Source organism: Bombus flavifrons, chromosome 14 (assembly GCF_040668555.2).
Source record: "Bombus flavifrons isolate JBK064 chromosome 14, iyBomFlav1_principal, whole genome shotgun sequence".
Classification (NCBI taxonomy): Eukaryota; Metazoa; Arthropoda; class Insecta; order Hymenoptera; family Apidae; genus Bombus; species Bombus flavifrons.
In genome coordinates this window covers 724,242-750,023 of record NC_138455.1, presented here as the reverse complement: position 1 = coordinate 750,023, position 25,782 = coordinate 724,242, and the positions used below count along the sequence as shown (strand labels likewise).

Below are 25,782 nucleotides of genomic sequence, written 5' to 3'. Positions count from 1 at the left end.
ATCGAAAACAACACACATAAATGGAAATTTTCTTGTAAAATGTAATGTGCTACTTGCTTACTAGGCTAATACCATCCTAATTATCGCGAGATATTTATAATTCATCAAATATCAATGACTTTATATGTATAAATCATAAATCACGATAATTGCTCGCGTTATCAATGCAGGATCGAAGCTTGCGATATCGAAATAAAAAGAAAGGAACAGATATATGAATGCAGTCGGTTGCAATGGGATTGAAACTGTATCGCAACATATATGTATATGCCAGCAGCCATTGTAGCCGTGTACATATTATAGCAGCACGTATTTCACCGATATGGGCCAATGTACACTATCGGCAATGTTGATCCTCCTATTATTCGACCGGCGAATGGCTAACGACGATTAACGGAATGTTTAGGGCATTAATCCCTGGCATTAATATTTTCCCCCTCCCTTGTGCCTCATCTATGTCCTTTATGCATCGAAAACTTGCGCATGTCGGTATATTAATGCGATATGTGTGCGTTCGCCATTAGTTCTCCAAAACCACCAAATATTACTTCTCGATTACAAAATTGACTAGTCGACAGTAAAAAAGTTTGAATGTCGATAGTCAGCAAAAAAAATCTTCGATTTACCAGGAAAATGAAAGCGTCAGATTTAATCCTTTGAAACATGAAAACAACGGAAAATAATATATCGAGTGTATAATACACATGTATTATATAATTAATGAATTATAGAAACCGTTTTGAAATATTCGTTCCATTTTCGATGATGTATCAAAGGTATACATAGATACTAATAACAAAAATTCAAAGATCGTCACACACATTCCATTGGTTATAGAAGTCGATAAAAAAGTAATTAGTCGCTTGGAATGGTATTATTAATTACACTTTATGGCAACTTAAAGCGTAAAAGTTATCACTTTCGTGAAATATTCGTACCGATCATTGACTTTCGCAAAGAAAACGTTTTATAACGGTAGATCAGATTTTAGCTTGTATCGATATTAAAACGAAAAGACAATATCGCTCAAAGGTATTCGAAGATATTGCCTATCTTTGCAATTTAATCGCAAATTCAACAATAGAAGTATCTCCGACGATGTTGTTTTTATGATGATTGTGTCAGTATACGGTGGATTGGATAAGTAGAGAATAGTAAACGACAAAATTAATTTCAAAAAACTAATGCAGGATAACAAAATTGGCGGATAAAAGGTATGTATATCGTTTGATATCCGTGGCGGATATAAAGAGGAGAGAAAACGAGATCGAAAGTAGGATTAATAGCTGAGCAAATTCGCGCTGCTTGATAAGCGAAACTAACACGAATTGAGAAAGTTTTTCCGGTGGAATGGCAGTGGGCGTTCGCGAAGGGTTCGCGTGTAAAGTCACGATAAATCGTGCGAAGACATTGATAGCAGACAGCCAGCTCTGGATATTGCGCATTTACACAACGACGATATACGGGGTGGGTCAAAAACAGGGTGATATCAAAGTCAGATGTTTCTTTCGGGACGAGTATAAACGAGTATAAAAAAGAGGAATCGTTGATATCTCGATCGAAATAATTCACTAGAAATTATCGCCCTAGCTACGAAAGGTTTCGATTATTAGTTGTTTCAAATCTACATTGACGAACGAGAGAAAATTTTAAAAATAAACAATTCAAAAGCTGTAATCTTACATGATAACTTTACAAAATGGAATTATATTCAGTACGAACGATAAACAGATGTACTATATGTATACTCTAGAATAGATATTCATTATTAGTACAAAATTTATTAATTCTCGTACAGACGAGTAACAATTTGAATCTTCTTTTAGCCGCCATTATATATATTGCGTAAGTATTATGTTAAATTATAATGTATAAAGTATTATACATGTATATTTTGATCATATTTTGGTAAGGTAGAATATACGCGAGTCTTATCTCTATATTGTAACAATGTTCATATTCGACATTGAAATTGCTTCAGTTGCAGGATTAACATGGATTATGTTTGATAGTGTTATTAATACTGCATAAGAGGTCTTTGAACCATTATACTACTCGTTACCATATCATTATGTTATTATACTAATATCAATTTTAATTAATATCTATGACCTATCTACAACCTACAAATAAAAAACTTGAAAAAAAGAAGATCGATGTAAATTATGTAACAATCATAAAAGATAAGATAAATTTGTAAATGTTTCGAGAAACGTATCCCCATGTAACCTACAGTTATTATCTCGTAAGGAGCGAAAGGAAAGCCTGGCAGTAAAACAGAATCAAATCTCGAGTAATAAATATTTCGCAAGTGGCAATACGCAGTAGGTTATTTTCTATCCATTACGGCGATCAAGAAATATTTTACGTAGACATTTTCAGAGAACTCACCGACGAGCAGCACATTGAAAACCCATTCTCGCCAAGCTATCGTCGATGCGAACCTGTCTTCGATCTTGTTCTTCGGCTACACGTCGAAAGGATTTCTGCAACAGCAAGAGAACAGAAATCTTGATACGAAAACGATATATAACCATGTAATAATATACCCGATCGTGAGTTTCCTCGTTCGTTCGTTCGTTCGTCGTCGTCGTCGTCGTCGTCGTCGTCGTCGCCGCCATCGTCGTGCGACGCTGCCTTAGTTTTATCGTGCAGCCTCGCTCATATCGCGGTAATATCTTGCCTAGTAAATGAAAAAGTTATTGTTTTCCATTCTACCTCCGTCCCAGCCCTTTCAGTTGCTTCTGGGCCGTCCGAACTTCTTAACCAAACAAGCAGACAAAAACCTTGCCGATGTTTTGCTTCATGGAAGCATTCCTTTTGCCCGTGAAATACATATTACAAGCAAAACGCCAAGTGTTTTTAAAACAACAATATTTTGTATCATAGTCGCTACGTCGGCAGTGAAAATATTAAACGAGGACTATCTCTTTTTTGTTAGACTAAATGGTTTAACTCTCATTTTACGAAAAATATTAACACTACGCGATTAAATATGTTAATATAAATCCTTTTGTCAATAAATTCGCTAGCCCTAACGGTAACTAGTTCTTCACCGTCGCGTCGTGTCGCGCTGAGAAAAGCGATTCGTTCCTAACTATTTTCAAACTGTTCGATTACAAATTACTCAAATATGTATGGGCGAACTCGACGAAGACCCAGAAGATAATTCCTCGTTGAGGAAAAAGGACAGCCTCTATATCATTGTTTCATTCGATTCGGGTGTCTTTATCATAGAGGCCAGAGTCAGTATGGCGAGGGCTTGACAGGCTTGAACCCCTATGATTGATATCTATCCCTTCCTCTTCTCTACGCCTCTCTGTACAACCGCCCTCCTTTGGAGTAAACTACTACGCTGCATGTCCCCTTTTCGATTATATCGTCCCTCCTCCATATACGCGCACAGGGTACACAGACACACGGGTACGCAGACAATGTTGGGAGGCTTTCGCGTTCTCGTGTTCGAGCTAGTCCACCGCCACCGCCGCCACCGGTCGATACGGCTATTATGAAAATTGAAAATAAAGGCACTTTTGCACCCACGCGTAGACGGATTCAATCGACCGCCTTTTTACTCCTTCGATGGGAGGGAGGCCAGTCCGAATCTTGTTAATTATTTCTTCCAGCTACTGGTCGCGTGTACCATTCCGGACGCGGACCGTCTTCGTTGCTCGCGGGGATATTCTTTCTTCCAACGTGATACCAGATCGTAATATCCTTTGTCGCAGCCCGCTACCAGGTTATTACCTTTGTTTCTCTTTCGTACAAAACTCCAAGAAGAGTACGATATTAAATGTGACTTTCAAGGAGATTGGCTGGCGTTCGACTGTCAGACGTTTGCAAAAAATCTATTCCATGTGTTTAAAGGCAATTGATTTCCTTCCCATTCTCACCTATAAAATTATCATCGTCGCTGCTCGGTCCACATCACAAGCAAAAATATGCGAAATATACAAAATAAAGTATTCGTTATAACAATTAGGAAATGAAGGAAATCCCTATCTACGTACAATCATAAGATTCATAAGAACATGAATTTACACAAATGAAATGATTAAATATAAACTGATGAATAAATGATTTAAACGCAATGTATATGCAAAACATAAAAAATGAAAAAGAAAAAAGAGAAGAAAACTTCCGTTACCGTCATTCAGCTCAAAAATCGACATCCCAATCGATTTTCTTGGGTGCAAACGTAGAGGGATTATAATCGAAAAATGTTTTAGCCGGAAATGGTTACGACCTCGATAAAATATCGAACAGTGTCACTAAAACAACCAATAAAATACAACGATAATGACGCAGGAGACGAACTAGGCTCGTCGGAATCTTGTTGCTGGTTTCCAGAGCGCAATAACCCATCTTTCAAGAACACGCAGTAGCAGTCACACACGTGAAACGGATGCAGACCGATCGTAAGTAGAGACGGCGTACGATTCGTGCAAACAGCAGGGTGAATCATACATATTGGACAATATTGGAAACCATATTGTGAGACGAGCTTCGTACACACGTGCCTTCCGCGCCAACCACGGTACAGCTACGGTTTATTTATTGATGTACATACATATGCGTGTACTTACACTTTCGCGTGTGCGCGACCGCGGGAATGTTCAATTTAGCGATTTTGTCACGGCTCATTTCTGCTCGTCGGAAGGGCATATGGAAGGGATTCGAAGAACAAACACCGACCGAGATAAAATAGGAGTACGTTTTTTCTAGAAATAAATTGATAAAGAATGGATAAGATTCGGTTGAACGTGTATACTCTGCGGCAGGGTAGACAGGTGGATGTTCGATTCACCAGGGTATATGTAATGTGGTTGAAAGAAAACGGATGAGATGAAAAATCGTTTCAATTTTTCTTCTCGAATTTGATTCAACAATCAAACCATAGAAATAATATTCTACTCCCCTTTGATATATTCTGAAATTTTATTGATATCTGATCGTTGAGGTAACTCTACCAAGCTTCGTCTGTGTCTAAAATTGAAAAAATCACGAATGAATTTTCAGATCTACCTAATATTAAGGTGAATCGCTTTAAGATTAAAAAGTTTTTGGTTACCGCGTTAATGACACAGCGTTCTCTCGTTTATCACGCTTCGTGCAAGTGACGTGAGCGTTGCTACGTGAAAGCGAAACGAAGAAGCGAACAAAATAAATCGAAGAAAATATTTTTAAACGGTCAACATAGAGAGCGACAGCTACAGCCGTCGGTTACGCGACGGCTACGTCTCGGCACAATGACAGGTTTAATTACCGTTCCTAGTCATGGATACGCGAATTTCTCAACCGTTCTCCAGTTATTGATTTTAAATGCCGTTCAATGCTTTCGCTTACAAACGCAACATTCATTCTACAGGGAAACATTTAGAAGAATCTCAAACGATACCTATAGAAAAAGCAAATTTTATTCGATCACGTCTCGAAAAAAATTTTGACAAAAATAATCGTATTAAAAAATATTGGTTTAATTGAATTTTTTAATTAGTTGTAAACGCTCTTATAGCGGTCTGACTAAATTTTCAACTAAAATCCGATCATCGAAAAATCAATCTCCCATCGAAAATTTACCCACAACTTAAACTGACGAGTTATCGATTATTCAAAAAATTAGCGATCAAATGGGTGCGAACGTAAATCACGCGCAGCTTCCGAAGCGTAAAACTCGAGCATACACCTGCTCGTCGGTTTCACCTGCACTGTGACGGTAAGAACAAGTTGTTCATCCTCCGAGTAGTCGTCAGGGGTGATTTACGAGTCCGTCGCGAGTTTTGGAATTTAGAAAATGCATTTAATCTAAGTGTAAGGAACGACGATGGCGCGCGTCACCTTTTCACCGGAGTAGGGGGCATACCGAAGAGGAATTGAAATTGCAAACCGGCCAGAGAGACGGCAGCCATTTCAGGTTAATTCTATTAATTAAATCTCCTTTGTTCTGTACCAGGTATACAGGGTGATTCTGAAATCGTGATACAACTGGAAAGGAGGTGATTTCTCGGGCAATGGTAGATACAAGATATATTGTAATATAAAATTTGTTCGTACGAAACTTCGTCTTCAAGAAAATCGATATTAAACATTCGTCGATCAAGCGTTCAAGTACTAACGGTCTACTTGTTCCTTTTGTTATTTACTTAATTACTTTTCTCTTTCCGGAAGCAACACGATTTCAAAATCACCCTGTACAGCGAACCGACAATCTCAACTGGCAATATGATAATTTAAGTGATATTCGTTGGGCAGGGAATTCGATACGCAATTCGATTCTTTTGCAATCAGCTAAACGATGATACAGCTAAGCGCTGTGTCGTATGGAAACAGCTTTGTGATCCACGTTCCGGCATCGATTCCCGGACAAGCAATCCGCGTGTCTGATAAGAGCGCATCTTTTTTACCTACTACTCACCGAACAAAGAGAATGTCGTCACCATGTAACTCTCTACTTCGCTCGAATTGCAATTAAGTGAAGAGGGTAAATGGAAAAAGCTGGTCGAGGAAAACGGTAAGCAGGTCGAGGATCACTTTTCTAATAAAATCCATCATCCGAAATGGTTTGCGTGAAATGGTTTGGTCCTTAATCCATTCAACTATGTTTTAACAATTAGATCAAACAATTTTTATCCACGATCTCGATAATTTCGTTTTAACAACGTATGATCGTATCGTGCGTCCTTTGCCTTATTAAGGAGGCAATTGCTGTTTGATTTCTTCGCTTCTTAAAACATTACGAAATATTTCACTACCAACGAATGGTCCCTATATACGGCCTATATATGACTTCCAGTAGAAATGGCCCTGATCATCCGATTATTTATGAAACCGGGGAAAAAATCAAGGTTCTTGAGATTTCTCTGATATCGGTACATACATACGTATATTCACGGCAAATAAAATTCGAGACGACGACGAGTTGCAGGTTGACAGTGTGATTGTGGAGGGTGCATGATGCCAACTTAAAGACAGCGAGAATACGTCGTATAACCCGGCCGCTATGAATTTTAGTGGGAGGCATTATAAAATATCCGTCAGTCTGGCTGTCATAAACGTTAAACGCAACGCAATGCCAGCGTTAAAAAGACCACCGAACCGTATGTCGGTGGCTGGCGCTGTTCCGTTAGTGGCACCGTTAAAGAAACCAAGGCTTTCACTCTTCTTTCTTTTCGCCTCTTTCTTTTTCTTGTGCCTTTTATTATCTTTTGGGCCCTAATCGTCTGATTTGATCAATAATTTGACGAAACATCGAGCGTTTCGTAAGAGTGAGATCGATCGACGCGACGGACGTTACGTTAGAGATTGAACGTCGATGTGTAGAAATGGTTAACGCGACGTGATTAACACGATAAATGATTCAATTTCGTGCTATTCAAATGCTTTCTTTCGTTTAATCGTCACGCGTTTCACAGTCTCAACGACGTTGCTCCCAAGGAAATACCCGCTATGACGCGAAAACGTGCGTCTCCGTTTCATCGTACAGGGTTCTAATGTTATACGAGCCCCGTGAAAAGTGGCCATTAAAGAAAACCCGAAGAAACGGAAGGGTAGAGGTAGAAGGAAACGACGTTCCTGCGTCGCATCGCACGTTTACCAAGCGAATTAAATGCACCGGCGCGGTTTATCGCCGGAGAAGAAACGTTAAGTAGAAACGGATACGGTTTCGATTTTCCCATTCCTATGACGACGTATGCACGCGTCTGCAGTTACATCGATTTAATTTCATCATGGAGAAAGCCAAGCAATCGGCCGACTCATCGGTCATCTCCAATGCTAGTCTTTGAGACATCAATCGCAGCAGGATGACGTTAAGCGATAAATCGGAGACAATTTTTCCTTTCCAAAAAGAATCCGAGCTGTTTAATTCCTCGCCAATATCTCGTACGATTAATCGAGTTTATGAGAAAGTGATTCCAATTTCTTAGATGTGAATGTAAATCTATGTTATTTAGTAAATTTGTTATTTTCTTCGCAAACCCATATTTTACCAAGATTTCGCAAGCAAAAGAGAAAGCAAAGAAAATAAGAGGAAAAAACGAAAAAAAAAAAAAAAATTGGAAAGGAAGAAAAAATTCGTGGGAATTTACGAGGACTCGAGATAACATGGTTGTAATTGCATTGGTTGCGCGAATCGAACGTTAGAAGAGAACGTCAAGCGTCGATAGAGTGAACGCGAAAAGGTTCGAAGAAGTAGCTTCAAAGGAACGGAGACTTTATTAAGTCCCAAAAGAACAGAGTAATTCGATTTGATTTCCAAAGGCGTTTCTGCATTTCTAGCTCGATATCGAGAGTAGCTTCGGCGGCGAGGCAATTACTTTTTCTCGCACCTTTCCCGCAACCCGTAAGGTAGAACCTTGAGCAAAAGCGTGCTTAGTACTTAAGGAACCATACGTAGTACGTAACGCCACGACGGGCACACCTTTAGCTTTAATCGTGGAAAGTTACGATCGCAAAGGGAGTTGTTCACATCAAACAGAATCGCGTGCTTCGGAAATCGAATCGAACGACGCGGTTCTTTTGGGGTTTAATAAAGTCCTCACCCTTTTGAGGAGATCTCGTTTCCCTCTCCTTTGGTCCCTTCTTCTACTCACTCGTTCGACTGGTAGCCAGTTTCCTTCTGATACGTCATGGAATGTTTGGCATTGAGAGATTCGCAGAAATCCCCCGGGCGAGTCGGGCGAGAAAATAAGTTGGACATATAATTTGAGACGCTGAAGGAAAATAAGCAACAGCGGAACTTCATCCCCGGCAGCGTCAAAAGGCAAAGAAAGCCGAGGTCGAAGCTGGCGGAGCGGAGATGAAAGAAGACCCTACCTTCGTCATGGCCACGCAACACCAAGGGATGCTACGAGGAAACAGATTGCAGGCAGATAGAAAGAAGCAAGGGTTAAGTTAATCCGGTCGCTGGGGCGAACTCGTAAAAAAAGTGGCACGCAACACAACTTGGAGACCGTCGCCGCTCAAGATCCTTAATTAGAACGTAATTCCAATTATTCTTCCTATAGGAGCTAGATGTAATCACATTGTTCCTGCATTTCCTTCGAAGTTGAGAGATCAAATTTTGCGACTCATATCGATTGCTTTTTACTATAATAATACTATAATACTATAATAATACTTTCCAATGTCAAAGATCGAGTTCCAATGTTTCCAGGAATATATTACAATGTTATTAAAAATTACCTCGAATAAACGTAGCTGTTAAAAACTGTTTGATTTGCGCTTTTGATGAGAAGCGTAGGATAAAACGACGAAAAAGATTGTATACCGATACGCGCTTTGATTCGTGCTATTTCAAACATTTAAATATGGAGACACGTGGTCTGAAGGCTTCCAGCTATCATTCTTCTGCCGCTCTATTCACCGCTCTTTTACGTTGCATTTTCGTTGGTTCCCTACGATGCGTTCAGGAAGAACGAAAAACTTTGATGCTTGCGTCGGACAAAGCGGACCACAGCCGTACAAAGTACATTTCCCCAAATAGAGTTCATCTACGTTAATTACCATTACATAAAAATTTCCTTGGCGAGATTGTTTAAAAAATCTATTGGAAGGAAGCACCGTTCCTTTTTAACGCTGCAATGCAATAACTGAAATAATCTCATTCTCCAACAAAAACGAATATTATCACTCGATGCTCGAGCCAAAAGGGTTTAACGAAGTGAAAAATCTTGCTACTTTCAGTTCGTGTTGCCCTTTGTTCGAATGAAATAACAATGAAAATGAGCAACGAAAGTGATTTTATAAATAGGCAACTCCCGGGTATTTTAATGGCAGAGTTTTATGCCAGTGACGAATATACAGAGAGAGAGAGAGAGAGAGACAGAGGCCACTGACACACATATACAGAGACGAATCTTTATGTGCTCATCGGGAACATAAGTGCACGTACACGTGCAATATGCGGGAAGCAACGGCGCCAGCAGCATGAAACTTGATCTGGGGTCAACCAGACCGAAGGACAATGCTGATTCGCCGTTTCCACGGAACCCTGGAATCCGAGATGTCAGCCAGCTCGTCTAATTCTGAATTTAATAAACACATACCTCTACGAGGGAGGCATTGAGCGCGCAGATGTTTGACCTAGGTATAGGTGCAGCAGCATCACACTTCGTGGACCACCATAAATAATATACACCAAAATGAGACCTAGTATTGTGTGCCAGTTTCCCGACGCGACGCAACGGTACATGCATTAAGAAGATTAACAATAAGAGAAGAGAAACATCGGTAGGACAACTAGATGATACCATGTGCCACGCAAGCAAGAGTTTTGTTCTCGCAACACACATACATTCATGGACCTTGAAACGAAACAGGTTAATTCGTTAAAAGAAAATAACCTGCTGCTGCTAATCGTGAAGAATTCATTCGTGGGGAAGAACATATTTCACGATGGTATTAAAAGTAAAGTAATACTAGTGTGTAATTTCGTCAGCCTTTTTAAATTCGCCTCCTGTAAGAAATTCATAAACTCGGAATTAATTATAGAATCGCTAAATAATAAAATAAAAACTTTACTTAACGATTCTATAATTAGTTCCGACTTTATGCTGTAAAGCCTGAAAAAAGACGTTACTTGTTATATTCGAAATCGTAGGTAATACGATTTATCGTCTCTGCGATTTATTATTATTTGTCTCAAACGAATATCCTTACTTCGCTTGATTGCACAAATTTATTACAATACAAAATTAAAAATGAAAAGGCTGTTTCGTATTGAACACGATAAATACCGAAAATTTCTAATTTTTGTTTCATTAACCGTTCCATTAGTCAGAATTATTTCCTTATTCTTCTTAATAAGGTATAGGTATAAACATAAATTGTTCATATTTTATTCAGCCTATTTTTTCCGTAGAGTATAATTTTGTCGTACCTACGTTTGCAGCGAGCATTGTATGCAATTTCGCTGCATCATAGCCAAGTTGTGCACCTACACTGAAATTTCCTCGATTGTGACTTCTTTCTATTTTTGTACCAGGCTAGTAAAAAGTCGCGTTGTGTAAATTATAATTCATTTTATATGTTTAATAAGAATCGGAACTACGTTTTGAAAAATTATATAAAGCGCACGTACCCTTACTTACCTATATTTGAGAGGTGGTAAGAACAGTAACAAAATGTTGAAAATTTTTGGAACCTTTCGCTCGTGATTTTAGCGTCAATTGTCTTTGTTGTTCGAAAGAATAAAATAAAAGGCCGATTCTTAAGTAGTTGAGGACGATTAATAATTGATGATGGAAAGAACGTTGGACAATTCCTTTCGGTTTAAAACTTTAGTAATTAACTGATATTCTTACGACGAGCAAGCGAACGGTTAGAAAACATTAAGAACTGATAAAAGGGGAAACAAGATTTCTTCGAGAGGAAGGTAAATTAAAATCAACTTAACAAATTAAGCGATTAGTCGCGCGAGAAATTCCTTTTTTCGACAGATGCGAAACGTCGGATCTTGAACAAAATTAAAATCTATTTATAAGAAAATTCCATTCATTCTAGTCGCAATTTGTAATTCCATGCGTGCCATCGGTTTATGAGATATCTAGAAAATTAACTCTAAGGGTAAACTATTCGCTAGAATAGAGGTGTCCTTACTCTATCTCATAAAGTTAAACCTGTTTTAACAAAAAATTGCTTCTGCCTGGGCAGAAAACGCGCTTTCAATTCTGAGGGTATCGTAGTAGCACGTAAAGAGTAGCACTTTATTCTTATCATTTATCGCGTTGAAGTAAGTTAGTATTGCACACATTTAGAACCCATCCCTGATTATCATCTACTACTATATTTGCGTGGTATCAAGGTTGCCATAAACTCACCGCATTAATAATCTTACGCGGCCAGTTTACGCTTCGACCGCGAACACTTTTCCATGTGTTCCACGGTGAACTTTAACCGTACAAAACTTGCGCCTCAACACGATCCCGATGTAATAATTGCAAACAAACTAGACGAACTTAAGACTAGCTTTACACAGTTTATAATTCGCTTAAATAAATTCGGCCTGAACTAACTGCAAGAAGAAACGTACAGTTCACGTAAATAACATTATGCGGATATGCGCCAGATGCAAGTACGGAAACTCGTTAGACACTTGAGAAAGGATTTCTAAAAGCGACGGAATAACAGTTGCCGTATTATTCGAATCTCTAAAGAATCGAGGATTTAAACGAATTAGAGACTACAAATACGAAACGAACACGAAAATAATATTTATTGGTTTCATGGCGTAAAACGACGAATTTGTCGCGTTTAACGTTCCGGTTAACACAGAGGCTCATTCCGCGTGGCAACTATCTCCCGAGAACGTTTAAAACGCAAGGCATTCCGCGTGCGAAGCACCGAAATTGTAGCATACATTCGAAGCAGACTTTACGCAGACTTATACAAACAACGGTTTAACGCTGGAAAGGGTTAATGAAAGCCGTTGGAGAATGATGCGAACGATGTCGTATCTGGGGGAATCCGAGCACGACGGAAACGAGCTTAAGGGAATAAGTAAGACACTACCCCCGTGGGGCCGTGTACGGTGCAAGAAATAAGTAAGGGACAAGCGTGAACGTGGCTACGGAACGTTCAGAGCATGGAACTGGGGGAATTGGAACAGATTTACTTGGATTTCGGGCTTCCTTTCCTGTTCCTAGCTTGACTCACCAGAGCACCAGTGTTTCGTCGTAGAATAGAAAAGAGGGTTGCTTCTTCTATCACGACTTCCTCGTTCCTCAATTATACTCGCACTTCTTTCTCCGTGCTTTCTTCGACGCTTGGTTATAGCCCATCGAATTCACCAATAATTGGATGAATTTCGATCCACGCCGCAAGATGCTTATGGATTGGAGCGCATCGATCATCCAAACGTCGGGTTCGAACGTTTCAGTGAATTAACTTCCGCGAACTTGTATTTAACCCTGCTACCTTCTTCCAAGGTTCTCCCACCCATCGACCTACAGTTTCTCTAAGAAAAGTTTATAGCTTCGCGGAAAATGAATCTTTCGCGTAAAATTGAAAGGATAAGATTTCATATTTCGTTTAATCCATAAACTAAGAAAGACGGGTGAAATCTCGTTGACAAACGAAATCGTTCCTATTAACCAATTCTGGATATTTCTCTTTTCATAATGTTTCTAGCAATTGCAAGAACGAGAAATTTAAAACCTTTCGCTTTCGTAGATTTAATAATTTTAGCGTGTTAATGTCTATCAAGAGAGACGGAGCTTTTTTAAAAACGCCCGAGAATCAACTACATATGGAACAGAACTATAAACTTGACTTTATGGCATCACAAAACAAAAGCTCATTGAACTAATGAACGGTGCGTTTCGATTCAATCATCGAAATGTACCGAGCCACTTCTGAGCTCCGCGATACTTCTTGGCCACGGAATAACGCTCGAGTTTCTTCGCTCATGGAGAAATTAGACGAGAGGAGAGGACAATCGGATGGTCGTTTAGCCTGGCTGGAACACACCACGTGGATAGACGTTCAACGTCCAACGTCCATTGTAAAGCCTATCTTGCTCTTGGCTTAACGGAGATTTCGCACGAATGTTCAGGAAACCAGACCGCGTTAAAGATCACGGTTGGTTTCGGCAGGAAGATTGTCTTGGTATTGGTGGAAAGAAGTTGGGGAACGAACATAGGAAAAGTAGAAGAAGAAAGAGGGACAGAGTCAATGCCGAGGGAGCGAAATCGCACGGATCTCACGGATTTTCGGATTTTATGCTTCTTAGGCATGGGTCCGATGCCTAAGCTCGAGCACGAGTTTTCCTTCCTGCTATACCAACCAACATACACCTTATTCTTTACCTTGTGTCCTGCGCGAGCTCTCTTATCACCGGAAGACCTTTCAGGCTATCGTTCAAAGAAGATTTATGGTGGACGATGCTTAGTAGAAAGAATGCTAAGCCGAAACTCTGTTACCCGGGCCCGGTAGCTTGGCAACTAGAAATTTCAAAAGATACTAATAGACACGAGATCGCTTTGTTTCAACGTTGCCAAAGAAGTTAAGATATTTTTATAATATTACGTTTTAACTGATTATTTTAATGGTTAATTGTTACATCCATGTGCATGGAATATAAAAAGCCGGAAGGCGAGAAAATGCAAAAACCAATGAGAAGAAAGGAAAAAATAGTCGCACGATGCAGTTGAGAATTCTATGGTACCTAATTATGTAATTTGTAGGGACGACAGCTGTAATATCGCTAGTATGACAAGTCTCTCATCGACAAAGGGAGAGCCACTGGAATCGACGATGCTATCAGAGAAATTGAAATAATCCCATAAAGGCAGAACTGTGACCATCCATCGGTCACCCCGATATAATCCTGGCTAATGAATAGCAAACAACGATGTACACTTCTGGGGTAATACGCCGTAACTGTTTCTATGATTAAGGAACTTACTATTACGCTATACAAGCTAACATAAGAAATGCTGTATATCAAACTAAATTCCGGGAAGGTGGTTTCCTACAAGCTGTGCAGTCACTGCGTTAAATCGCTGATTATCTTAAGTATCCACGTTATTGATAAAATATATTTTCCTAATTTATCTTTCCCCTTAACATTAAGACAGAACGTACGATCGCTTTTGATTTTAATGAAAATTAGAAAAGAAACCAGTTGCATGTGTTGAATAATTACGAATTATTTTTATGAACATATCACAATATTTATTTCGATGGAAATTTTTTTTCACTCGTACGAATGAATGTATAAAAGTATTATACATATATAATGATCGAAACGAATACGAAAATCTGGGCTAATGATAAATATACCGTACGAAGCACCGCTAGCTCTATCAACAGTACATGCATACTTGAGCGATAAATTGTCCGAGTTATATCATATTCTACGGAGAATTCAAACGTGAATCCATGTGCGTGGCGTGGCATACAACACATGCCAAGGGCAACCGCAGGAAAGCACGGGAGGGTAAGAGAAGTTTTGAAAGCACTACGAGGCATAGAAGCTCATCGACGCGTCAAAGTGGACCTCGCCAATTTCATAGGAAGGTGAGCAAACAGAGGTTCTCAAACTATTCTTATCATTTAGCTTTTCTCAGCTACGTAAGGCAGCCGATAATGTCGGCCCTACTTCCATTTTGCAACGTTAAAACATGAAATCGTCTCTCGCCTTAGGGCGACACATTAGTGCCGTTTGCTATTCATGATACGTTAAAATACAAAGCATAAATACAAATTTATGGACATCGAAAGAGATCGAAAAATGAATGCAAACTGATTGGAAATATTTTCTAAATGGAAGACCAAATTGTAAATGTCTACGGAAGCGTGCAACGCTAGGTATCGTTGGAGATTATTGATACTCCTCGTAATCGAAAGGTTATATAACTGTTAGATTGCGCGCGTACATTACGCAACAGCATTATTTGCGTACAGCCCTCCTATAAATCTCATTAGCCTTCATTAGCATTCGTCTGTAATCTGCATTAAATGAGCTCAGTCCCCGGTGAAAAACTAGCCAGTCACTGCCAGTGCGATTACCAAATCGCCAGATTTGTTTTTCTATGTTTTATCGCGCAAACAATTTCTCTATCTTCGTTAATGGTCACGTGTATTGTTTGCTGAATAAAGAGAAAGTTAATATGACGTTACTATAATTTACATGGAGATTGTACCCTCGTTAAATTAGCTCGATACGTGAGATATATCAATATATATATATATCAAGCAAACGGAATTCGCGTACAATTGCGCATAATTCTACTGAATTTCAATTGAATTAATACGCAATAACGATAAAAGAGGTTACAGCTTGTGTAACGTCGCACTCTATCCTGGATATAAAGCTTCTGGAGGAAAGACGATTTGTACGAGATGGAAAAGAAAATTTTCGAAAAGTATAGAAACGCTGGCGCATTGCTGATCCGCACGGCGCTCTTAAATATATGTATATTATGTCTCCGAATTATAACAAGCGTCCCGAGATTATGCAAATGTTTAATCGCAAAGGAACCCGCTAATGGGAAGAAATTGCAGCGCTGGCGTCACAGATTAAGTGTCGCCCTCTCAAGGACCAACCGTGCAGAGACAGCGAGAGCAACCTCTCTAAGAACTCCTTCTTCCCTTAACCGCTCAGACCCCTTTCGCTCCGTCTTGCTTGTCGGCTCTGCCGAGATAAGGATTTAATTTTTGGCCACCTTTAATCCTAATTCCGAGTTACTTGGAAAACGGCCACGCCGCACCTCTCGTCGGTTGCTCACCCCTTTCCTCGGTTTTCACCTTAACCACCAACGATCACCAGTTCTACCATAGGATAATCGTCACCTTTAGCCATCTACTTCTCCCTTTATCGAACACTTTCTTTTCTTTTTTAAATCGAACATAGGCTATAAGTTTTATCGTTAATTTTTTACTGTCAATCGATTCTTTAAAATTATACGAATTATAGAATTTTTACATTACATAATTGTGTCGCGTACGCATCACGATAATGACATGCTATTTTAATTGTCGTCGAATTAACAACAGATAACTCTGGCAGAAAACTGAAATTCCAGTCCTTCGCTGTATAAATAAGCAACAGTTACACGTTAAACAAATAAATGGATATATTTCAATTTTCTATCCCAACAAGAACGTGTCAAGCATTTTGTCAATTAAATAATACAACAACGAATGGAGAAAGCGAGCGACACGATGAAAATGCTATGCCCGATTAATTGAAAATGTTTCACCGTCTAAATTAACGCAAATATTATTATTCTTTGACATCGTTGGCGGTTCGCTTTTTCGGATAATCGCTCGGATGATAATAAGAACCTTTCCTGACGGAGAGGACGTCGTATTTTAATACGTTGTCGACTGGCAACAGACAAAATTTCTTGACGAGGAAAGGGCCCTTTAGTTTTAATCTCGTTACTTAAATTCTATCAAGGGGATAACACCTATTAATTCGTTCCCAGAATGAACTCGTTAAAGAAGCTCAACTTGGTCGTGATATAACTTTGTTAGCCCGGTGTGCGTGAAAACATTCGACCATTCTTTAAACATAGCCCGGAAATAATCGGGGTAGCAATTGTCACGATAAATGCAGTTATCCAGGCCTCAAAGTCTCAGAAAAGTCGATTCAATTTCTTATCGAAAATACTCTGCACAAAAAATATTTCACCACGCTGGAAATCTTGCAGGCTCAAGATTCGTTTTGCGGATCGTGTAAACTCGATAAATGTTTCTTTATTTCGTAACGCTCGATCGATGTGAAATGTATCTTTGTTAAATACAGTCCTGTAGCCGTAGATAAAAAAATATGCACATATTTTTATGTGGTCTAAACAAAATATTTTCTACGGAAAGAATGTTCAATTCGTCGAAACCAAATATTTTTTCACGGAGCAACCAACTCTTTCGGAGAAGGTTTTGTTTCCACGAATCATTATTATCAGTTACCTTTCCTGAATCGTTATCATCCTATTAGAGATTTAACACTTGGAAATGATCTACAATTTATATAAAAAACACAACGATTCTCAAAAATATCCCACAATATCGTCTATAATCACTCCTCATCATATGGAAATCAAATATACCGTATTAATAGTATCGAGGTAATCAGAGAGACGATAGGTTTCGATTTGAATCTGAGATGTATTATACATTTGTACGTTACATTTTTTATACCTGTACATTATGCAATCTGAATTTCATTTTTCCCCTAATTAAAGATTTTCCACTTGGACTATGATCAATTACCTTAGCTCTTTATAATTTTATTATCGATGATCAGAAAAACGTTTGAATCTTAATTAGTGTTTGATCAAAGTTTCTTCCGCAATAACGATTGATATATCGTGAACCCACAAGAGCAAGATCAGACTGCAAACAAGGATTATAGGATAACGAGTCCAATCCCTAAGTCAAGAACGAGGTAACGTCCTCGCATTGCATATGTGCACGCAACAGATTCATACAGAGTGTGAATAAAATTCAAGGAACCGTGAACAAAAAATCCTCGACGATACTTTCATGCATTTGCGACTTGGAATATCTTAAAAGAAGAAATTGGAATTTTGAAACAGCTGTCATTCGATTCGTGAATCGAGTCGGCTTATGCTAATATTAATCCGTGAAGCATCTAAATTCGCTATACCGCCAATTCTACTGTGTAATCCCGATAGATTTATTTTTCAAGTTTTTCCAAATTCGAGATTCACTAATTATCTGAACTTATTAAAAATTTCTACCACTTTTGAAATAGATTGAACGCTTCTGGCCTCTTAATAGATATTTAGAATCCTTCTTAAATATCGCGTAAAAAAAGATGAGAAAAATAATAATCGTGAAAGAACCTCGTTATTGTTCGTTCAAGGAAACGTTTCCACATGGTACGTAGCACTTTCAGCGGATTAATGAACTCTGTACGTGTATTAGCAGAATTTTCATCCTCATTTCGTTATGTTATATCGTAAGGCGAACTCCGTACGGTGGTTCCCTGTGAACGAGCGTTACCCAGTTGTACAAACAATTAAACTAATTGTTAAAGTGATAAATACATATGCGCGGCACAGTATATTCCCTCGGGATCGATATAACCCATGTACACGGGATGTACCTGCGTACGTACTCGACTACACAGCAAACACGATGTTACAAGAGCTCCTCTGAGTGGCACGTGTTGTTCTTACTCGCAACGTGAACGTGAACACACGTAACGCCAAAGAAAGAGATAGCTAGACAAGAACAGAGACATGGAAAAAGCGTCATAGCAGATTCAAAGGAAACGGTCATCAAAGCTGGCGATTATTCTATCGTAAGAAAATGCACGAACACACCTCACCCTTCAATTTTCGTACTTTCAGATCAAATATATCAGGATATTGAGATGTCGAGGAATCATGACACTCGTTGTGAATGATTTTACTAACGAGAAAAGAAATGTTTGCGAAGTGACGTGTGACAAACATTAATAATTCCCAATTGGAATAACTTCACGTGCGATACTAATCAAGTACGCCGGGTTTGATCAATGAACTTGCTACCGTGTACCGTCATTCTCACGGAAAATATATACCTCATTACTCTTGGCAACGGTCTCTATACTCTGCACCAAATTATATATAAATTGAAATGGAAAATATTGCACACACCGACGCCAATGTTTATTCGCCGTGTGCATGTTTAGTTCCGGCGGAAACCATTTTCATTCCTCGATACTCGATGCTTTTGGTGCGACATGGATACGACGTCACGTCGCGTCGATCATTGGTCGATCGAACGGGGAAAAAAGGAGAGATCGTTCGATCGAATGACAGATTCGATCTCGGAACAATATAAAGTACGATCAAAAAATGTTATCTACGTATCACGTACACGTGCCAACATTCAAATGCAAATATCTTAATAAAAATTCATTTTTTAATTTCAAGCAAATGCACACGACAAAGTTGATTACGAACAAATTTTTTATCAAATCGAGTATATTCTTCAGAGGCGCAAGGACGGATATGAAATCGATCGAAAAAAAGTTAACGAAACGAAATCTAATTACTAATATCAATCGTAGTCGCCCGAGAATTTTCGACACAAACGCTTTTTGCGTCGATGATAACAATTACGATATTACTCGGAGAGCTTCCGTTCGCACTCTCTATCTGCCATGTTCCGACAATTAATTTTTTAACGAACCAGGTAAATTCCAGCGCAATCCCCGTTGTTAATTCATCGAAATGTTTATTCAACGATTCACGTATACTTTACCGCGAGTTCATAAATACACTATACCCGTGAAATATACCAGTAGTAGTAGATTCGTTGTGTGATTAAAAACACGATTAATCTTTCACGTACACCTATAATACGACAAAGATAGGTTATTCTTTCCTTCAATACGAGTCGTGAATAAGATCCTGATATCCTTTTTTCATAGTCATTGCTACCAGCAGCAGCTGATTTTCGACAAACACCAAACGCAGAGATCAATTTTCCTCTTTCCGTTTTATTTTCCAGTGCATGTTTTTCTCTGTAGTTACAAGCTCGAATAAAAGTTTTACTGTATCGTTTACTATAGGATAGATCGATTCGCTAGCATTCACTCCGGTACAAGCCAGTGTATTCGATTACAAAACCAAAGTTTCATTAATGACAGTAAATTCTATGGAAGGAAGTGTTTCGAAGAAATTGTTGGCTGTTACATGGCGGTTCTCGGTGAATCAATGCATAGTAGGTATTAGCAAGAAGTGAATTTTCACACGGGTACGTGCGCCCGTATAGCACGTATAACGCTTCCGTGCGACTGGCCGAGCATTAAATAATATCGCACTCTTCCACGAGCGGAGCTTTGTTGCTAAAGCTGCTTTCTGCTCCCTGCTGTGAAATTGCTTCACGCCTACGTCGATAAGTTCGAAGGGCTTTTTGATATTTTCGTTGCAATGCACGCTCGATGAAACTGCACCCGCTACCGTTTGGCCAATACGCCAGCTTTTGCTGCACTTTCATTAACCCGATGCAATCCAGATAAATAACCAACTGGATGCGGGAACATCGACTTCACGTCGATTAAGTGCCGCTTGATATCACGATAACGACGGCGGTATCCGTGAACGATTTATTATTTTTACCTCATAAAAGCTCCCTATATTTTCAATTCTACTAGTTCTTCAACTTTGCTATTATCAGTCAGAAAGTTTCTTTTACGTGGAAAAATATGCCGAAAACGGAGAATTAAAGTTTTTTGTAAGAGGAATTTGAGAAACCGAAATTTCAAAATTTGGATAGACACGCGCATTCAGTCGGCGACTTATATTTCAAAATTGATTTTCTCGAAAACAACACTTCAACCGAAAACAGTTTCGACTTATTTTTGTATGTAGAATAATGTTCTACCTAGTCCATTCGATGACTGTGTATACGGACACACTGTATGCACAGTATACGTTCTATGAATCTTATCGATGCGGATATTGAACGCAAATAGTATGAAGTAACTACATTCCGCAAATATTGTGCTCGCAGTGTCGGTTACAATAAATCACACGTATTGTCGTAAGCAGAATGTATAAAAGTCGTTCTGTTACCTAAAAGATTAAAAGAAACTTTTAAAAAATTATGCAGATAAGGAGACGTCGATTTTCCTGTCGTTATTGGGTTTTGTGTGGGACTCGAACGAAATTTCAGTTTTTCCATTTCTAATTACATATATATGTTCCTTTTTCTTCTATTTCTTTTCATTTCCTATGTTTTTACTGCCAGAAATTATATCGAGGCTTACCCAGTTCACCATCACACCTGTAACTTTCCCACCCTTCAAGCTTGATATCTATCGATTTTCTTTAATCTTTCATAGTCAAAAGATCGGCGGAAATAGCAAACGCCGATTATCAGGATTTACGTGTGACACATTCGTTGCGAGCTCATCCAACTGACCTTTAGGGATTAATTTCCTTAAAACGGGTAAACAGACGTTTTGCGATAAAAATGTCAGACCATACTACTTATTATTAATACGTAACTATTGCACTAGGATCAACAAAAATTGGAAACTCGAGCGTCCTTTCGAGATTTGTCACGCTTGAAAGGTGGTTCGATTTTAACTGGAGGTAAAAAGTCCTTCCCAACTTTCATCTTAGAATTTTCTTACGAGCTAACGTTTCTATTACCAAAGATAAAAATATAAAACTCGTATCAATAAAATCAAAATGAAAGGTGTATAATGAAGTAATACATAATGCAAGAGGGAAAAGAGTCTTTATCTATTTCAGAAAAGATCGTTTAAATTTCTGTAGATGCGGCAAACTTTCTGCAGTGTGTAATACTAAAAATCAATTCCGTCTTTTAGTCAATTATTATTATTAATACCTTCAATTGTAGCGGACTACTAATTATTGCTAGTACAAGTTTACCAAGGATCTCATTTTAACTAAAAGACTGAACCGCAGGAATATATCGCGGTACGTTAATGAAGGCGGAAGAAGGAAGATATCCAAGCTATTCAGGAAGCGAAGCACTCAAGAAAGTTAAGTTTACAATCAGGTACGTTGAGAGGAAAGGTAAACCTACCTTCGTCCTACAAGTTAAAACCACCGGGCATGGCTAATGGCTCCGAGCATCAAATGACACGCGACAAAATAAAATGTCTCTTATAAGGAGGTTCTTATTTCAGAAGACATCACGCACATGGTGTTCCGAAGAAACTTTTTTAGGGACGTTTCCTGTAATGGAAACCGCAAAATGGAATGGTCCAATTACTATGAGAGTTAAATAACAATTACTTCACACGAATTTACTCCACTTTCTAATATCAATAATCGCTTTTATACTATTTACAAGAAACTTTCCTTTAAATTTGCACCATCTAAGGTGTTTCAGAGACATAGATCGAATAATATTATAAAGATAATGAATGATTTTACCGTACGGTACAATGATATCCGTTATTCTACCAAATTCAGTTGGAATTGCATTTTTTGCGCAACTTATGATAAAATTCGATGAAAAGTGAGGAAATTAGCAAAAATATAATGTATTATATATGAACAATGCGCTCCGATTCTCTATTAGATTTGAAAAATTACGATCACTAATGACTAAAGAGACTCGTAATGCGTTCAGCAATATTATACAGGGATAAATCATATCGCCCTGGCCTATAATTCCGAAACACTTTATATTGGAATATTTAAAAGATAAAAATAATTTATAGGGGAGAAATGAAACAAACATATTGGAACAACGTAGAAACAGACATTTATCACTCGTGTAGAAGCTCCTTACATAGAAGTAACTGTCGTTCTTTTTTTTTTTTTTTTTAGAGAAAAAAAGAGCTAACAAGTTCAAGTTCGTCGAAGAAACGCAAAAGAAAAAGAAACAGGCGAGTGGAACGTGCATAACGTTGAAAACGACACACTTTGGCAACTTTTCGTTCGGTTCCTCTGGTAGATCATTAAATGGGTAAGGAAGAAATTTCCCCTCTATTGGTGAATGGTGCAAGGTAAGATCGTTGGAAAGTGATGGAACATCCCATCGGGGTTTCGAGACGACTTCTTGACCTTGCAACTCCTCGTCTTCGTCACCGTGCTCGTTTCCGCCGATGTGAAATTACCGTGCAAACGCAATTGAAAACGCTCGCGTAAATATGATTCGAGGACCAGGGAATTGGCTAAAGAAACTAGGGGAGCTTCGGAGATGAAACGGCGGACAAGGATCAACGAAATCCTATAGCGAACTGAAATTCAACGATTTCGAAACATTTGCGTCAATTTCATTCTTTCAATAAGAATAGACATCTCTGAATTTTTGAAAAATCAACGTCCATCGTAAAGTGTTTATCACTCCCTTAAGAAGTAATCTCGAAACATTAAAGAGCTAAGAGAAAAACGATTAAATTCCAGAGAATGATCAACGTCATCTAGACACTTGGCGTTATAAAACAATGAAGACATAAGGCAGAGAAATCGATTACTATTCACAGAGCGATTACAAAATTACATAAGACCAATTTTGAATTAAAATTTGCGTATAGATTTATAAATTCACCCTGAGAGGTTTCGATCGCTATGTTACGAGGCTCGAATTAACGAACAGATTAAATACATCGCATGGTACGAACGCGATGTTACGCAGCTACATCGACCAACAATTTAATCTTCAATTGCATGGAAAATGATATAATATGATACTTGGAAAGTAAGATAATAACTCGACGAGTTGTGCGCTGTTTAATCGTCCAACGGAGTTCAGTAGTTGCTCGTCATGATAGTCAGACTACTCGAGTTCCCAACAATTGAAACGGTATTAATAACAACTTCTAAACTGATTAATGACGAACCTTCTATTCAAACTTCGCACTGTCGTCTCTTGTCTTTCAAAAAATTCTACGGTTCCTTTGTTTTTCGATATTGAAATACCAAAATTCGATAAAAAAAACATACAATTTTGTCTACGTTATGATAAATTTTTATCAAATGACTATCCTAGATACAACTGTATCAACGTTCGAATTATTTCGATTAATTTTAAAGAGACAGACTGGAAGAGTCTCCTAAGAGATGAGGTAGTAAGACGCGGACTATGAGAATAAATTCAAGTAGTGACTTACCGTAATAGTCGGGCCGTATCAGGCGAAGATTGACGGAGAATCGCTACGATTACTTGCTCGGCCGGTCGATCGCGTTGCCGCTCGTTATGAAACAGGTCACACCGCCTCTTCGTTTCACAGTTTAAAGCACGATGACCCCACTTTTCTCTGTGGTGTTCGTCAGAAAGTCGAGATGTCACGTGCAACACCGAGGCACGAGTCGACAACTCTGGCGGCCCCCACGTGACGTGTCATGTGCGTACCCGCATGAAACAGGAACAGGTGCCATTGTCGACAGCAATGTCCAATTAAAAATGAATGAAACAGTAGAATCGAATCAGTTCTAGGAGCCGACTGAAACGGAGAACCTCATGTGTCTCGATTCACTCATCGAGAATAACTACAACTTGATAAAATCTTCTATCGAGAAATAGAGAATAAACAAGACGAAGAACTATGCTAAGATTCGTTGTCGACGAATCTCCAAATCAATTCACTTAGCTTTCATGTCTTTTTAAATACGAAATATGGATCTACGTTAGAGCTTGTACATCAGAAAAGAAATTTCGGAATTGAACTTGGAGCGAAACTCGCAACGAGTTTTCCGCTTAAGAGGGTAGAGAAATGGAACTTCGTAAAAATTGACAACCTAGCGAAGAATATACTTTATTTGCAATCAGTTACCGGAAAATCTTGTTTCAAAAAATGAAGATAGATTTATTTCCTCAGAAGAATAAATTTACATATATTTATAGTTCAAATATTATGCTATCACTCATCTAGAAAGATTAGGATAACCTAACGAACATAACCCCAACGAATTATCCAAAACTTTGACACAAAACACTATACTAGTACCAAAATGTGTAGCGTATCGCTAACGGAGAAAAATCACTGCGAGTCAAAAGTCGACGACGAGAAGAAAGTCTGCTTGTAATTTGTAGATTTTGTAAAAACGTTAAGAGACGAATCGGTGATGATGCTTGAATCTTTCTTGTCTTGAACAGATGGAATTAGTCGAATAGTCGAAGGATCCCGGTTGAAAATAGAGTAACGGAAAGAGAATTTTGTCCATCGTGTTTGGAAACTGATGGTAAGACACTCTATCTAATTCTCTATCAAATGATGAAAGTACATACGGGTAATGTAAGTTTTCCGAATAGGGAGGGACTCTAACACGCGCAACGTCGAAACTGCATCCAAGAGAAGCTCGTGATAAGGGGTTGTTGACTGTGCGGATGCGGACGTTAGACTGAAGCGCTGGTAGAATCACTTGGAGGATCGTGTTGGACGGTCATTGGCGATCGGGAGTGGCTCTGACTTGATTTCGAGGGACGCATGCGCGCCCCCTTTTTCAACCAAAAGACCCCACTAACAGCTCAGGCGTTTTCCACCTTCCTTCGTCTCCCTCCTGAAGCCACCAACACTATTCAGAAGCACCCTCCGACTCCGACTAAAGGGTAGGGTGGATAGGTGATACGGTGACGAGACACCTATATGTTCGGTATATCGGCTCCATCCAAAGGGAAGAAGGAAGGGAAACTTTGAGAGGTAAAGGAAAGGGTGCGCGCGCGAGAGTTTCGATCCCTCCTCTTCGTACTTCTCTCGTAACGTCGTCGGAAGAATGGTCGAGAGGGTCTACTTCCTTGGTTAGAACTCGTCGAGCAATTCGCTCGAGAAACATACGATACGTCTTTTCCGTGCGGCCCATGTGATCGTTCACGATTATTAGCCATCGTTCGCTG

At 38.9% G+C, this 25,782-nt stretch overlaps 1 long non-coding RNA gene across 1 annotated transcript in view; it reads right to left on the bottom strand.

Moving 5' to 3' along the window:
- The window catches only part of LOC138186819 (uncharacterized), a 77,380-nt gene extending 52,112 nt beyond the window's left edge, over positions 1 to 25,268 (bottom strand). Inside the window, exons 1-2 of the long non-coding RNA XR_011175000.1 lie at positions 24,059 to 25,268; positions 2,392 to 2,486 (exon numbers count right to left, since the gene is read on the bottom strand). This is a non-coding gene — a long non-coding RNA (uncharacterized LOC138186819). The remainder of the gene's footprint in view (positions 1 to 2,391; positions 2,487 to 24,058) is intronic.
- Positions 25,269 to 25,782: the final 514 nt, after the last annotated feature.